This window comes from Panthera onca, chromosome C1 (genome assembly GCF_046562875.1).
Source record: "Panthera onca isolate mPanOnc1 chromosome C1, mPanOnc1 haplotype 2, whole genome shotgun sequence".
NCBI classification, from domain to species: domain Eukaryota; kingdom Metazoa; phylum Chordata; class Mammalia; order Carnivora; family Felidae; genus Panthera; species Panthera onca.
The window spans coordinates 153463797-153479421 of record NC_138346.1 but is presented as its reverse complement, the minus strand read 5'-3'; the positions used below and the strand labels follow the sequence as shown (position 1 = coordinate 153479421).

At 35.8% G+C, this 15625-nt stretch overlaps 1 long non-coding RNA gene across 3 annotated transcripts in view; it reads right to left on the bottom strand.

The window, feature by feature from the left end:
- LOC144617236 (uncharacterized) overlaps nucleotides 1-15625 on the bottom strand; it is a 94479-nt gene that overhangs the window by 37252 nt on the left and 41602 nt on the right. For 2 of the 3 annotated variants that reach the window (XR_013557536.1, XR_013557535.1), the window contains exon 2: nucleotides 5269-5331. This is a non-coding gene — a long non-coding RNA (uncharacterized LOC144617236). Of the gene's footprint in view, nucleotides 1-3387; nucleotides 4212-5268; nucleotides 5332-15625 lie in introns of those variants that run through there. The other variant, XR_013557537.2, reaches the window with a different exon arrangement.

The window sequence follows — 15625 nt, the reverse complement described above, 5'->3', positions numbered from 1 at the left end:
GTGGCACTGTGAACACGGGCATACCCAGGCATGCCTGTGTTCTCCTCTGTAAAATTAGGCTTCTCTTTCAAGTAACATTTACCAAGCACCTACTACAATAAAGAAACTGTGCAGGGAAGAGATGGTGACTTAGGATGCCTTTGATGGCAGCATAGAACCTAATACCAGTGGTCTATTTTTTGAATCTTGAGGTTGCTTCCTTCTACTTTCAACCCATTTCTTCACATTTATCCTCCTCCCGTTCATTCCTTTGTAATATATGTATATATACATGTGTAATGTATGTGTCCATATCTGGTCCCCCACTGAAGTAAGTTCCTTTGAGTGCAAGGACTCTATGATAATATACATTTACATACACACACACACACACACATATATATATATATATATATATATATATATATATATATACTTACTCCCCATTCTCACCCATAGCATTGGCAAAGCAGTTAGACATAGCAGACACTAGATGAAATTATAAGGATAAAAAAATTAATAGCTATTATCAAAGGGGATTGGGTAAATGTCATAATAGAAGTTTAAGAAATTTACTCTGAATAACTGGAGCTTATTAAACTTCTAATGTGTTACCTCACAAGACAACTGTAACCAAACCAACATGAGTTGGTTCCTTGGTGTGTCAGAAACTAAACCGAGTTGTCACACAAAGAAAACTTTATTTGAAGCATATAAGATCACAGGGAATGGCTGCCAAAGCTGTATCTCCCTGAGCAAGGGTGGATGGGATCTTTTTATTTAGTGTTAGGATGAATATTTAAATAAGAAAGCTTGGTCATCAGATGCAGAAGTGGGCATATGTTCACATGTGAGTCTTAAGGAAACATGCCTAGACATACATTGTGTGCTATGCAAATGAGGCTTGAGCTCCTCCTCAGCTGGAGATTTTAGTAGTATAATGAGGTAAAGGTCATCATTAGTCATTCTAGAGGTTAGTCAGGGGCTAAACTCAAACTGGTCTGGGTGGTCTAGGCAGCTGGAGGTCTTGTCAAGGCAGTCCCTATTGCTCAAGGGGCAGTTTTGTTTTCCATTTGCCTGAGATAAGAGATAAGCTGGAAAGAAGAGCTCAAGGGAAAATGTAGGACAAAAGTGGGTGAGTACAAGCAGGTGGGTAGTAAAGGTCCAGTCTTGGCATCTAGTTGGTGACACAAACATATAAGACAGTGAAATATCTTTATTTTGTATAAAAAGAGTTCAAATTCAGTTAACCTAATAATTTGTAGATCAGTCCTGGATTCAAACGAGAACTTGTCCAATTTTAAGTCTTATGATATTTCTACACAGTCATGTTTCCCAGGGTAATTACACATGAGAAAGAACATATCCTAGAGGGAAGGATTAGAAATAGTTTTCTGAAAGTGGTGATATTTGAGATAGATCTTGAGATCAGATAGGATTCTGAAAGAGAGATAAGACAGAAACACGGTTAGCAAAGGGAAGAATACAGGCCAGCAATTGGGGAGCTTGGAGGATGATTGGGCTAATAGTAATCCATGTGACCTATAGTTTTGGTATATGACTAGTAATCAAAAAATATTATCATATGAACATGATGCAAAATTATTTATATACTTTTGCTATTTTAAAAACATGTGTCAGGGTGCCTGGACAACTCAGTCAGTTGAGTGTCTGACTCTTGATTTCATCTCAGGTCCTCAGGTCATGGTCCCTTGGAGCCTACTTAAGAGTCTCCCTCCCTCTGCCCCTCTTCCCCACTCGCATGCTCTCTCTCTCAAAATAAATAAATAAATAAAAACAAAAAATAAAAGCATATGTATCAAGTTATGTTAGCCCCCTGCTCAGAATGCTTCAAGGTCTTTCCATTTCACTCAGAATAAATCCAAGATCCTTTCCACACGATCCCCAATGCTGCCGCAATGAATTCAGTAACTACTTTTTCTCTCTCACCCACTTAATATCATTTATACTAGTTTTTTTTTTCTTTTTTTGTACTTTTTCAACTTGCCAAGGCCTCACTTCAGGGTAACTGGCATTTTCTGGGTCTAGAAATTTTTTTTCCTGGAGACAGTTCTATTGCTTAATGTCTTGATATAGTCTAGTTTCTGTTCAACGGTCATCTCCTAAAAAGGTGGCTTGCCTAGCCATGCTATCTGAAATAACAACCCTCTTTACTCTGTAACCATTTATCCAGCCTATTGTTCTTCCTGTTAGTTGTCTCCACCCAACATTAAAATAACTGTCAAGGTCATCAGAAATAAGAAACATCTGAAAAAATGTCACAGCCAAGAGGACCCTAAGGAGACCTGACACCTGAATATAATGTGGTATCTTGGATGGAATTCTGGGACACTAGGTAAAAACTAAGGAAATCTCAATAAACTATGAATTTAAGGTTTATACTATATTAATATGTAAGATGTCAGTAATAGGGAAAGTTAGGTATAAAAAAGCTCTCTGTAGTTAATAATTTTTCTATAAATCTAAAATAATCTAAAATAAAAATTTATTTTAAAAAAAAGTAGTGTGTGTACTGTTTGATTATTGTCCATTTTCCTAGAAATTTTTGTTCACTGCTTTATTACTAGTGTTAGAACAATGTCTGGCACATAACACACATTTCATAAGTATTTGATCAATCATTCAATTAATTAATTATGTAATTTATACCTCACATGAACCTTCTGATGGGCTCAAAGATCTTAAATAATATTTGCAAGGTTATACAAAGAGCAAGGGTTAGAATCAAGATTTAAACTCAATTCAAGCCAATTCCAAAGTGTGTCTCTTTAACCAGAATTTGGGACTGAAAAGGGAAATCCGAGTACAGAATTTGTATTTAGTGTAGGTGCAGTAGGGAATCATGGAAGGTTATGAGCAGAGATAGTAGCAAAGCAGATTTTCAAAGTGAAGAATGAATTAAGAAGGGTAAAGCCAGGGATGGGAGGACCAATTTGAAGATTGTGACAACTGATACAGACGAAAAGATATGATACCTAAGCCAGGTGGCAATGACAGTGCAAGAGATAGTATGGTATAGGAATATATAAGACTGACAAGTGACTCAAGGTCGTGAGCAAAGAGAAAAAATAGAGATTAAACTAAAGTTATGAGTCTGGATGACTGGAAAAATCATCATCAACTGGAATGAAGAATTGTAATTCCTTTCTGACCTTCCTACATATCCACATTCTCATATGCAGCAAATGAACATAAATATACAAAAATAGGAAATTCTTTGAAAAAGTTAAAAACACTACACAAAATATAAATTATTTTCAAAATGATTTTATTTAGTGGATTCCTAAGCAAAAAGCTAGAACAACAGAGTTTATTATGTCATCTTAGTATAGGTTTTGCTTTATCTGACAAAGTGTGAAAGGTTTTAATTTATTCATGTCTCAGGTATACAACTTTGGTAATAAAAAAAATCCTTGTAGAAAGAATATTGAGACCTCTGGCCTTCACATCAGTCTTGGGGTTATTAAATGGTAATTATAACTATTACTTACTATCTATCTAAGACTAACACACGTACAACTCACAGAACAAAAGAAAAAGAAAGGTGTTACCCTGGAGCAGAGTAATTTTTTTATGATCAATAGTCTATCATTAGCATAATGTTTATTTTATGCATCTGCAGACTTTTTGTCACCTGAATTGTGGTTTATAAGTATTAACCTATTGATCTTTGCTACTCTTCCATCCGCTATAAGAGTTGCAGATAAACATCATCGCATCTTTTTTTGTAGGTGAAGGACAAAACAATAGCAAACCTTTAGATATCTGATGACTGGACATGGCTAAAGAAAGATTCAGAATCCAAGGCTGTCTAACTACATAAATTCCTCAAGCTATCCTGAAGGCTTATGTTTTAGTTTATTTGCAACATTCAAGCTGATAATATGTTCTTTTCAATGCAAATCTAGAATGAGTACAATAACATAATACACATTATTTTACCCAGCATATGACATGTGATTTAACATGCTTTATAAATTATCAAATAACATACTGAAAGTATACTTGGCCTGTTTCACAAAGATCTACAGCCATTTATTTTCTTTTTGTATTTTTTTCAAGTTTTAGCAGTAATTTATTAAGCAAGATATCCTGATTTCTCCCCTGGAAAAGTGTCTTTCCATTCTCTAGGGAATTCATTACACTGGATAGCAATCTGATTTCCTCTAGGTAGTGAAGATCAGCTCTTTGAATGACCAAAACAATACACCCTTAAAAATAATAAAAGAATACATTTACAGGAATCTAAGAAATTCATTACAAATCCATTACTTTTCCTAAACATTTTTTTTTAATTCAGTTTGTGTGGATTTTTTAATAGAAAGCTTTATCTGGTCCATTTTTTCTCTAATTTATTTTGCTAAAGTAAACCTGACACAAGACTGAGTCCTGGGACCAACATCCGAGTTATATTTAATGAAAATTTAGAGCACAAAGCACTTCAATTATTCATATTTCCTGATTTATACTGAAAAATGGGTGCACATATGTGTGTTCTTTTGATAGGGTTCAAATTAGCAGTGAGCTTTTGAAAATTGGTCCTTAGTAACTTCAACAAATGTCTTTTTACCAGCTTATCTTGAGCAAAACAGAGACTTTTAAATCAAACTTCTATTTCATCTATTTCTTTCTTTATTACTGAAATGAATAAAGTAATTTTGTATGGAAACTTAAATGCTTATCAAAATTGGGAAGCAATAAGTACAACAATAAAGCCATTTGTTAGAAGCTTCATATATTATATTATATTATTATGACTAGAGTGATACATTTGTCTTTTCACAGGGAGTTACATGGATTTTTTTAAGCGGTGAACCCAGACATGTCATGTCTGTGCAAGCCACAGAACCAAAAATTATGTCCAGTTGAACCCGCTGTAATTTGTTTATGCAAAGGGACTTTAGAAGTGGGAACCAACAGCCCCCATTTCATCAGATGCAGCACAGAAAAAGACTCAGTCATAGGTCTGACAAATCCACATTCAGGTCCATATGGTCATTTATCCTCCCTATGTCTTTGAAAGTAAAATACTGTGAAGGCGGCATTTGAGTTTTTGGTGACAAATTACTTTTCTCAATGGAATCAAAGGCTGTGGCCATCTGCAGTGAAATAGATGAGCCACAGCTGGCTTTCATAATAATCAATCCTGATTGCGGCAGGACCGTGGCACTTCTGGATTGATTGTGAGGACCCGCTGTGACAAACAATACTGACCAATTCAGCTACATAGACAACCAGTTATTTCTCATGTTCAGATGCAGACTCTACCTCATGTCATCGGAGGGAAGGGAAGATGAAAATCGTCCAATATCCTTGGTCAGTGGTGGAAACCTGAAAATTCAGAAAATTCTTCAATCAGACTTGGAGACCTAAACGAGCTACGTGACATGCCGATAGTGTGATTAGATGTATATTATATCAGCAAAATGGGGAACCATGGTTTACCAGGAATTTCTGTCATGTCTCCTCAACCTGCACATGCATCTTAGAGAATACATCCTTATGAATAACTCCTGCTATATGAAGGGTAGTCCACTTGATTCCAGTTTTTCTCTTATGTCCCCCTGGCACAGCTGATTCGGCCAGGGATGGACATCCATGAAAAGGCAGGCAGTTCATAAGCATGGTAGTGACTTTGTGGTCCAAGCTAATCAAATTCCTCTTTTGGGAATTTGGAATGGGACATCAAAGACACTGAGGTAGTTAGCTCTGAAGAATTACGCTCAAAAACTATATAATCTCTAAATTTCGGTAAACTGCCATAGGACAAACATTAGTGGCAAGAAAGGAAGAGTAACAACGGCTAACAAATGTCGAATACTTACCCTATGTCAGACATTTGCTGAATGTTTGTCACCCACTATCTGTTCTAAACCTTGACCTCACATCCCTACTAAACCTGTTGATAGGTGCTGTTTATATCCTTGTATAACTGATGAAAATTCTGAAATTTGGAGACATTATTTAAATTCCCCGTCATGTAGATGTAAAATAAAGACAGATCCAAAGCTTAATTCTACTAGACTTCTCTTGATTATTCAACTATAGAACTGGGAATCTATGGGGTTGGGGTGGAAAGAGAGAGAGAGAAAGAGAAAAAAAAACACCATAAGGAGAAATAACCTTACTATATAGTCTTGAGATAGTGGTCTTCTTTTTGTATAGCTTCTGAACTGCAGTTCTCATAGATCTAAATATTCATTGATCTCTGTCCTCAAAGACATGTTCCCATGTCCCCCACTGTGTCTCTAGATTCATGTACAGTACACAATACTTTGGGTAGAGCTATTGAGATAATTAAAGCAAAGGTCATAGTTTGTCTTCATTTCTTCAGATATTCATTTCAATGTTTGGTAATTCACATTGATTTCAGAGATTTGACCTTAGTATTGTGTGTTTGCCTGAATGAAAGATAACCAACTAGTGACTGTGAGGAAATGTGAAATCTGTGTTTTTTCAGCAATTTCCTACCTTTCAATTTATAAGGAAAGCCCAAGACTGAGTCAGAAAAAAGTGTATTTATTATTAATAATGTATATGATCTAAATATACATGTGCTTCTCCTTCCCTCTAGAATCACTTTCATATTGTGATATATTAAATCTGTTCCAAATGAACAGGTCACTAATAGTTTTAGCCTGTTAACAGTGTTTCAATCCTGGAAAGAAAATCTCAATGCGGGGAGAGCAGAACCCCTCCCTTTCTCCACTTTTTACCAACTGGTTAAACTGTTACTCTAAAGATGAGTCACTGGGGGATTTATACCCAATGTTTTGTTTTTGTTTTTGTTTTTGTTTTTTTCTCAATGTCTGGAAAAGAAGAAGGCCTCGATAATTCAGACAGCCTGAACTTTCTGAAGAAGCCTGCTTTTTTATGTAGGAGCGACATTCAAACGAGAACAAAAATCCTGTACTATTTTACAGCTTACACTGTTTGTGCATTTCGGTTCCCTTGATTTTACTATCCCCCACTTCGTTTGAAGATGGGAGTTTTCACTTCACTGCCAAGTTGGGTTAATTCACATTTCGACTGTTCAAAGGCAAGATTCCGCAAGGGCTCCAACACCAGCCATGTGGCTCAGTCTGGGCCAGGCCTCCATACTGTCTGCGAGCCCATCAGCATCGGTGTGTTCCATGTTCCACAAGCAGACAGTACAATCACAGTCTCTTTTCCAGAGAGTCGACTACTGCTATGTTTGGCAGTAGTTAACTGTTTAAGCAAATGTAGGATACTGGCATAGCAATTCAAGCTGTATAATGAGACACAGAAATAGTTCCTTAGCATTTTCCATTACTTTCATAATGCTTCACCATCAGTCTCCCTAAAAGTGTTTCTCTTTGTTTTATAAGGGGGAGGGAATAAAAGGTTATTTATTGCAAAAACGTAAAGATTCCTTTATTCTCTTTGATATTGTTCACAAATCCTGTGTCATTACAGACAAATTGTTGAGAAGATTTGCAGATAATCTTGTCTCAATTTTCTTAAAGTCATTCCGCTGTATTTTTCTCTTAGAGTAATGTCCTCACTATAATGGAATTTCAAATATATTAGCAGATATTGCCATCGATCTTCCTCCACAATAAATAACTATTAAATGTATATGTTGCATTCATATAAATAAAAAATAGAAAAACCGGTCAAATATATACATCAATATTTTACATGATTCCACTCATCTCTATAGCATATTTTTTGAGGATTAATGGCTCATTTTGCATTTCTTTGAGGTGTAGGGCTTTTGCTACACTGGCAAGTTCATATTGGGGCAGGAAAAAATAATTCAACAGAGTTTATTGAAAGAGAAATTGAGAAAAACAATAAAACTGTATGCTACTTCAAACCCAACTAAATCCAGCTCCTTCAATACACACATACATTGAGATGTCTAATCAGGATTAAACCACGATATGCTGGTAAATATATATATTATGTATACATACATATATACATATTCATAAACACATATATATACACACATGCATATATATATATATATATATATATGTGAAAAGAGTCTACTGAAGTGATATTGTATGTTCACATCGAATGTTTTAAGAAATATTAAAATGTCTGCTTGTGATAAATATTATAAAGATATGACAGAATAAGAGTGCTAGACAGTGACAGAGGCATCATGCTATCACGTGATCATCTATACCAAGGCACCATTTGAATAGAAAACTGCCAAATTGATGGACTGCATTTTCAGTTTGGGGGAAGATCAATGAAGGCAGAGGATGCAACAAAGGCCTGAGACCTGGGCATGCTGGTTGTGTTCGAGGATCAGTGAGGGGGCTGAGGGGCTAGAATAGCTGGAAAGAGCAGAGGGTGGTAAGACTTGTAGTCAGAGAGGTACAGGTGAAGTAGTGTCTCACAGAGGCAATGGAAGGGCCTTGCGTTCTACTCCGGGAGAGAAGGAAGAGGATAATAGGAGAGTTCTAAGCAGAAGAGTAGATGATCAGACACATATTTTTCATGTTGACTCTCTCACACTTGGTGGTTTTTTTTTCTTTTTTAAATGTTTATTTATTTATTTTCAGGGGAGGGAGGGTCAGAGAGAGGGAGAGAGAGAATCCCAAGCAGGCTCTGCAGTCAGCACAGAGCCCCATGCAGGGTTCGAACTCATGAACTGTGAGATCATGACCTGAGCCAAAATCAAGAGTCAGACGGTTAACCGACTGAGCCACCCAGGTGCCACTCACATTTGTTTTTTGTTTGTGTTTTTTAATTACTATGTGTGTTGTGAGATTGGGCAGGGCATGCACTGTCCAATTGGCTATGGTATATGATGATGCTTGTGGTATATGATGATGTGGTATATGATGATGTCTAGGCATGCTTCACTCATTCACTTTTCTTCTTTTTTTATTTTATTGAGGTAAAATTGGTATACAAGTTTATATTAGTTTCAGGTGTACAACATAATAATTCAATATTTGTATCCACTACAAAGTGATCACGACAATAAGTCTAGTTACCATCCAACACCATACAATTGATCCCCTTACCTCATTTCTCCCATTCCCACTCCTCTGAAAACTACCAATCAGTTCTCTGTATCAGAGCTTTGTTTTGTTTGTTTAGGTTTTTATATTTCACATGTAAGTGAAATAATATGGTATTTGTCTTTCTCTGTCTGATTTATTTCACTCAGCATAAGGTCCATCTGTGTTGTCACAAATGGCAAGATTTTCTTCTTTTTTATGGCGGAATAGTATTCCATTGTATATTATATTCTTCTTTACCTATTCACCCATCAATGTACACTTAAGTTGTTTTAATATCTTGGCTACTGTAAATAATGCTTCAATTAACATAAGGGTGCATTTCTCTTCTTGAATTAATATTTTCATTTTCTTTAGATAAATATCTAAAACTGGAACTGATGAACCAAACGGTAGTTCTATTTCAATTTTTTGAGAAACTTCCATATTGTTTTCCATAGTGGTTGTACCAATTTTTATTTCCACCAACAGTGTATAAGGGTTCCCTTTTCTCCAAATCCTCTCCAATACTTGTTATTTCTGGTCCTTTTGCTAATATCCATTCTAACGGGTGTGAGGTGATATTTCATTGTGGTTTTGATTTGCATTTCCCTGATAATTACTGCTATTGAACATCTTTTCATGTGCCTGTTGGCTCTCTGTATGCTTTCTTTGGAAAAATGACCATTTAGATCCTCTGCCCATTTCTTAATCACAGTGTTTGTTTGTTTGTTTTTGCTGTTGAATTGTTTGAGTGCTTTATATAATTTGTATATTTACTCCTTATTAGATGTGTGATTTGCAAATATTTTCTCCCATGAAGTAGGTTGTCTTTTCATTTTGTTGATGGTTTCCTTAATTGTGCAGAAGCTTTCTAGTTTGACACAGTCCCTCTTGTTGATTTTCGTTTTTGTTGCCTTTGGTTTTGGTCAGATCCAAAAATTCAATGCCAAGACTGATATCAGGGAGCTTACTACCATGCTTTCTTCTAGGAGCTTTATGGTTTCAGGTCCCACATTCAAGTCTTTAATCCATTCTGAGTTAATTTTTATGTATAGTGTAAGCTAGATGTCCAGTTTCATTCTTTTGCCTGTGGCTGTCCAGTTTTCTCAACACCATTTATCGAAGAACTGTCCTTCTCCCCGTTGTATATTCTTGGCTTTTTTTGGTCATAAATTAATTTCCTGTATATGTGTGGGTTTATTTCTGAGATTTCTATTCTGTTCTATTGATCTATGTGTCTGTTTTTTATGCCAATACCATACTATTTTGATTACTATACCTTTGTTGTACAGTTTGAAGGCCGAGAGTGTAATAACTCCAGTTTGTTCTTTCTGAAGATTGCTCTGGCAACTTGGGCTCTTTCATGGTTCTGTACATATTTTATAATTCTTTGTTCTCGTTCTATGAAAAATGTTATTGGAATTTTGATAGGGGTTGAATCTGTAGATTGCTTTGGGTAATATGGACATTTTAATAATTTAGTTCTTCCAATCCATGAACATAGAAAGCTTGTTCATTTATTTGTGTCTTCTTCAAATTTTTTTCAGTGTTTTATAATTTTCAGTGTATAGGTCTTTCAACTCCTTGGTTAATTTTACTCCTAGGTATCTTATTCTTTTTTATGTAATTGTAAATGGGACTGCTTTCTGAATTTTTCTTTCTTTAGTTTGTTATTAGTGTGTAGAAATCAAGCAACTTCTTTATATTAATTTTGAATACTGTAACTTTCCTAAACTCATTTATTAATGCTAACGGTTTTTTGGCAAAGTCTGCAGGGTTTTCTATATGTAATATCATGTCATCTGTAAATATTTCTTCCTTTTCAATTTGGATGACTTTTATTTCTTTGTCTTGCCTAATTGCTGCAGCTAGGACTTTTAAATACAATGTTGAATAAAAGTGATGAGAGTGAGCATCTTTGTCTTGTTCGTGATCTTAAAGGGAAAGCTTTCAGGTTTTCACCATGCAGTAATGAGGCTCCTGTGGTTTTGTCATATATGGTTTTTATTATATTGAGGTACATTCCTCTAGACACACTTTTTTGAGAGTTTTTTTTTGTCATAAATTGATGTTGAACTTTCAGTAAATACATTTTCTGCATCTATTGAGATGATTATATGATTTTATCCTTTATTTTATTAATGTGGTATATCATGTAGATTGATGTGTGATGCTGAACCATCCTTGCATCTCTGGAATAAATTCCACTTGATCATGGTGCATGATCCTTTTAATGTATCACTTAATTTCATTTGCTATTATTTTTGTTGAGTATTTTTGTATCTATGTTCATCAGGGATACTGGCCTATAATTTTCTTTTTTGGGGGTGTCCTTGTCTGGTTTTGGTGTCAGGGTAATGATGGTCTTATAAAATAAGTTGGGAAGCATTTTCTCCTCTTCAATGTTTTGTAGGAGTTTGGGAAGGCTAGCTATTAAATCTCCTTTGAATGTTTGGTAGAGTTCACCAGAGAAGCCATTTGCTTCTGTATTTTTGTTTTTTGGAGGTTTTTGAATATTTAAACTTCTTACTCATAAATGATCTATTCAGATTTTCTATTTCTTCGTGATTTAGTATTGGAAGATGGTATGTTTCTAGAAATTTATCCATTTTTTCTATGTTGTCCAATTTTTTGACATATAATTGTTCATAGTGGTCCTTTATGATCCTTTGTATTTCTGTGGTATTAGTTTTAACTTCCCTTTCATTTCTAATTGTATTCATCTGAGACTTTCCTCTCTGTTTTTGCTGTATCCCGTAGATTTTAGATAAGTTGCATTTCCATTTTAATTTGTTTGTAACTTTTTTTTAAATTTCCCTTTTGATTTCTTCATTGACTCATGCTGTTTAGTCTCCACATATTTGCATTTTTTTCCAGTTGCCTTCTTAATTGATTTCTAACTTCATACCATTGTGATTAGAGAAGATGATTGATATGATTTCAATCCTCTTAAATTTATTGAGACTTCTTTTGTGTTGTAATATGTGATCTACCCTAGATAATTCCATGTGCTCTTGAGGAGAATGTTTATTCTGCTGCTTTGGGATGGAATGCTCTGTGTATATCTATCAAGTCTATCTAGTTCATGTGTCATTTAAAGTCTATGTTTCCCTATTGATTTTTTTAATGTTTATTTAATTATTTTTGAGAGAGAGAGAAAGTGAGAGATGAGCAGGGGCAGAGAGAGAGAGTCTCAAGCAGGCTTCAAGCTCTGTGTGGAGCCTAACTTAGGATTCAATCTCATGATTGTGAGAATATGACCTGAGCTGAAATCAAGAGTCAGATGCTCAACCAACTGAGCCATTCAGGCATTCCTCCTTATTGATTTTCTGCCTGATCATTCACTCTACCTATCTGGCCCCTGCTGGCATTTGAAATTGTGTCCCTTATTCCAGACAGTTTCTGTCTTTAATCACATAATAGGAAACCATTCTTAAAACCCAAGCTCAAGGTGCCTGGGTGGCTCAGTTGGTTAAGTGTCCGGCTTCAGTTCAGGTCATGATCTCATAGTCCATGGGGTCAAGCCCTGCATCCAGCTCTCTGCTATCACCACAGAGCCTGCTTTAGATCCTCTGTCCCCCTCTCTCTCTCTGCCTCTCTCTCTCTCACTGTCTAAAATAAATAAACATTAATAATTAAAAAAAAATACACAAGCTCAAGTTGCTACCCTTTATGTTTCATTTTTTTTTCTTTCAATGCATCAGTTTTCCTCAGACATTGTCATGCTCACATTCTGAATTGTAAAATAGTTCTAAAACTTCCAAGTCTTCTGGGATTTGTTGTGTCACTCAGAATAGTTTAGGCCTAAAAACTAGACATACCAGAAGATCTTGAGCTTATTGCCAACTAGAGACCAGAATGATTCTAAAGATCTTTTAAATTTCCTTTTTTTTTAAAAGCATATTTATTTATTTTGAGACAGAACACAAACAGGGGAGGGTCGGAGAGAGAGAGAGAGAGGAGAGAGAGAGAGAGAGAGAGAGAGAGAGAGAGAAACCCAAGCAGGTTCTGTGCTGTCAGCACGGAGTCAACATGGGGCTCAATCCCATGTAAGATCATGAACTGAGCCAAAATTAAGAGTCAGATGCTTAACTGATTGAGCCACCCAGGTGCCCCAGATCTTTTAAATTTCTCTTGAAGAAGATCTGGGCAAAACTGGAAAAGGACTCATAAATAGACAAAGTCATCCCCAGGGAATGAGGAGGTCAGCCACAGTGTATCCTAAAATTTACTCCACAACATACTGCTATAGAAAAAACAGCCGAAAATTCACTTCCAATATAGACTTGAAGAAGGAAAGAAATATCCCAGAAGCAGACTAGGCATGTTTAGAAGTGGAAAGAAAACTATACACTCTTTGTTCTGATAATGACATCTGTAAGAGCCAAGTTGGTGGGGAAAAGAACCTCAGGTTTCTTTTTCTTACAAGTTTCCTTCCATTCAGCTTCCTTCTTGAGTACTAAGCATGTCAGTGGAGTTCAGAACTTTCACTACCATGCACAGAATCTACTATACACCCCAATTTAACATTTCATGGAAGATCAAAATGTCACTTATTAACATTTGGTTTGTCCTCATGAGATTCCTAGCACTGGCACAATAATACTCTAGAATTGAGCTCATAGGGTCTATAAAATCTTCCAGGCAAATTTAATTTTTATTTGCCCCGTTTAATATGCATTACCAGTTAGATTTATTAAGCATGTACTATGTGTCAAGCACTCTGGGCTCTGGATATTAGGCCTTGGTTATAACAAGATTCATAAAAACTATTCTTTCCTTGATGAATGCATGTTCTAGTAGAGTAGACAGAACTATAAATAGGTATATAGTGATGTAGTCTATTAGGTGTTATTACTGAGGTAAAAATAAACTGTGAATACACAGAGGACACTATCTTTCTGAAGGAAGATCCCATGCAGAATTGAGCACCTCACTTTTCACTTGTCACTTTACATTTTAACTCATACTAGCATCCAGGAAAAAATAATTTCATGTATCACAAATCCTATAAGGTTGTAAAGGTAAGATAGTAGATGGGCTTCGATGACATCTTAAAGACATTGAATTGCATGCTATATAGCAATGGGAATACCCTGAGGGTGTTTAAGCAGAAGAGATACTTGATTGTAATTATATTCCCTCATTTGTATCCCTAGACCAGGCCTTTCCTCTGAGCATCTGATTCATATATCCAACAGCCTATATTATTTACTTCTCTCCTTAGAGGTATCACAAATCTTGCAAATAAAAAATATTCAATATTGATTTCTTTCTAATCTAGCCCCTCCCCTAATCTTTGCCATTTCTGACAGTGAGTGACGTGACCACCTACCCACTGCTAACTCCAGACACTTGGAAGCCATTCTCAAGTCTTCCATTTTCCTTATCCCCCATCAGCAAGTCCTTTAATTTTTCCACCTCTAGGTTGCATTTGGGATCTGTCCCTTCCTATTTCCTTTACTCCCACCCTAGTCAAAGCCACCTTCATGGTACAGACTCACTATGACAATGATTTCCTCCTGGGTTTTTCCACCTCCACTATGTCTTGCTCCAGGCCCTTCTCTATAGCAGCCAAAGAGTCCTCCACTTATTTATAGCATAGTGCCTAATTTGCATCCTTCATAAAACATATTGCAGCCTGTAATTAAATAAATGATGATGATACATGATAGATAGGTAGGTAGGGAAATAGACAAAAATGTAGACAGTTAAGTTGCTGTTATTTAGTTGTTTATTCTTTGTTTCCCCTATTAGACCATTACACTGCAACCTCCATGGGGTCTCTTGCATCCACTGTAACCTCTACATCAAAGTGCTCAATGAATTTTTGTTGAAAGAATGAAATACACTTGGGGCACCTGGGTGGCTCAATCGGTTAAGCGTCCAACTCCTGATTATGGCTCAGGTCATGATTTCACAATTCCTGAGTTCGAGCCCCACATCCAGCTCTGTGCTGACAGCATGTAGCGGCTTAGGATTCTCTCTCCCTCTCTCTCTGCCCCTCCCCCACTTGCATGCATTCTGTCTCTCAAAATAAATAAATAAACATGAAAAATTGTTGAAAAGAATGAGATACACTTTCCTTTTTTTGGTCATTTTCCTTGGAATTTATGTAACTAATTTCCATATATTTCCAACCTATTTAACTTAGGAGTTTAAAAATTCCTTCCTCTGACCACTTTTTACTAGGTGCAAAAGATTTGGAAAAGATAACATCTCATCCACCCCTTTTCACTGCAAAGCACTGGAAAACAATATTGCAGGGCATTTTCAAATGCTATAATTCCCATATATGGCCAATTTCTAGATTTGCTGGAATTTTTACTTAAATAGATATCCATTTAGTCTGTCATCAAAGTGAAGCAGATAGTTAAGTCTGCTTCTCTATTGTTGATGTCTTGAGCGAAATAAAAATAAATAAAACAATTCCACTCAAACATTGTTTATATATATAAGCAACATAGGTAACTTTGCATTGCAAGTACACATAAACATTTTTCTTGTGTTATTTCACTCCCAGATTCTAGCCAAAACATTAAAAAAAAGACTATTCTTGCAATCCTTGCAGAATTTCAAGCCTTAGTCAAAGAAGAAAATCCCAAAAATCTTTTCAGAAATCCTATTTGGGCGCTATT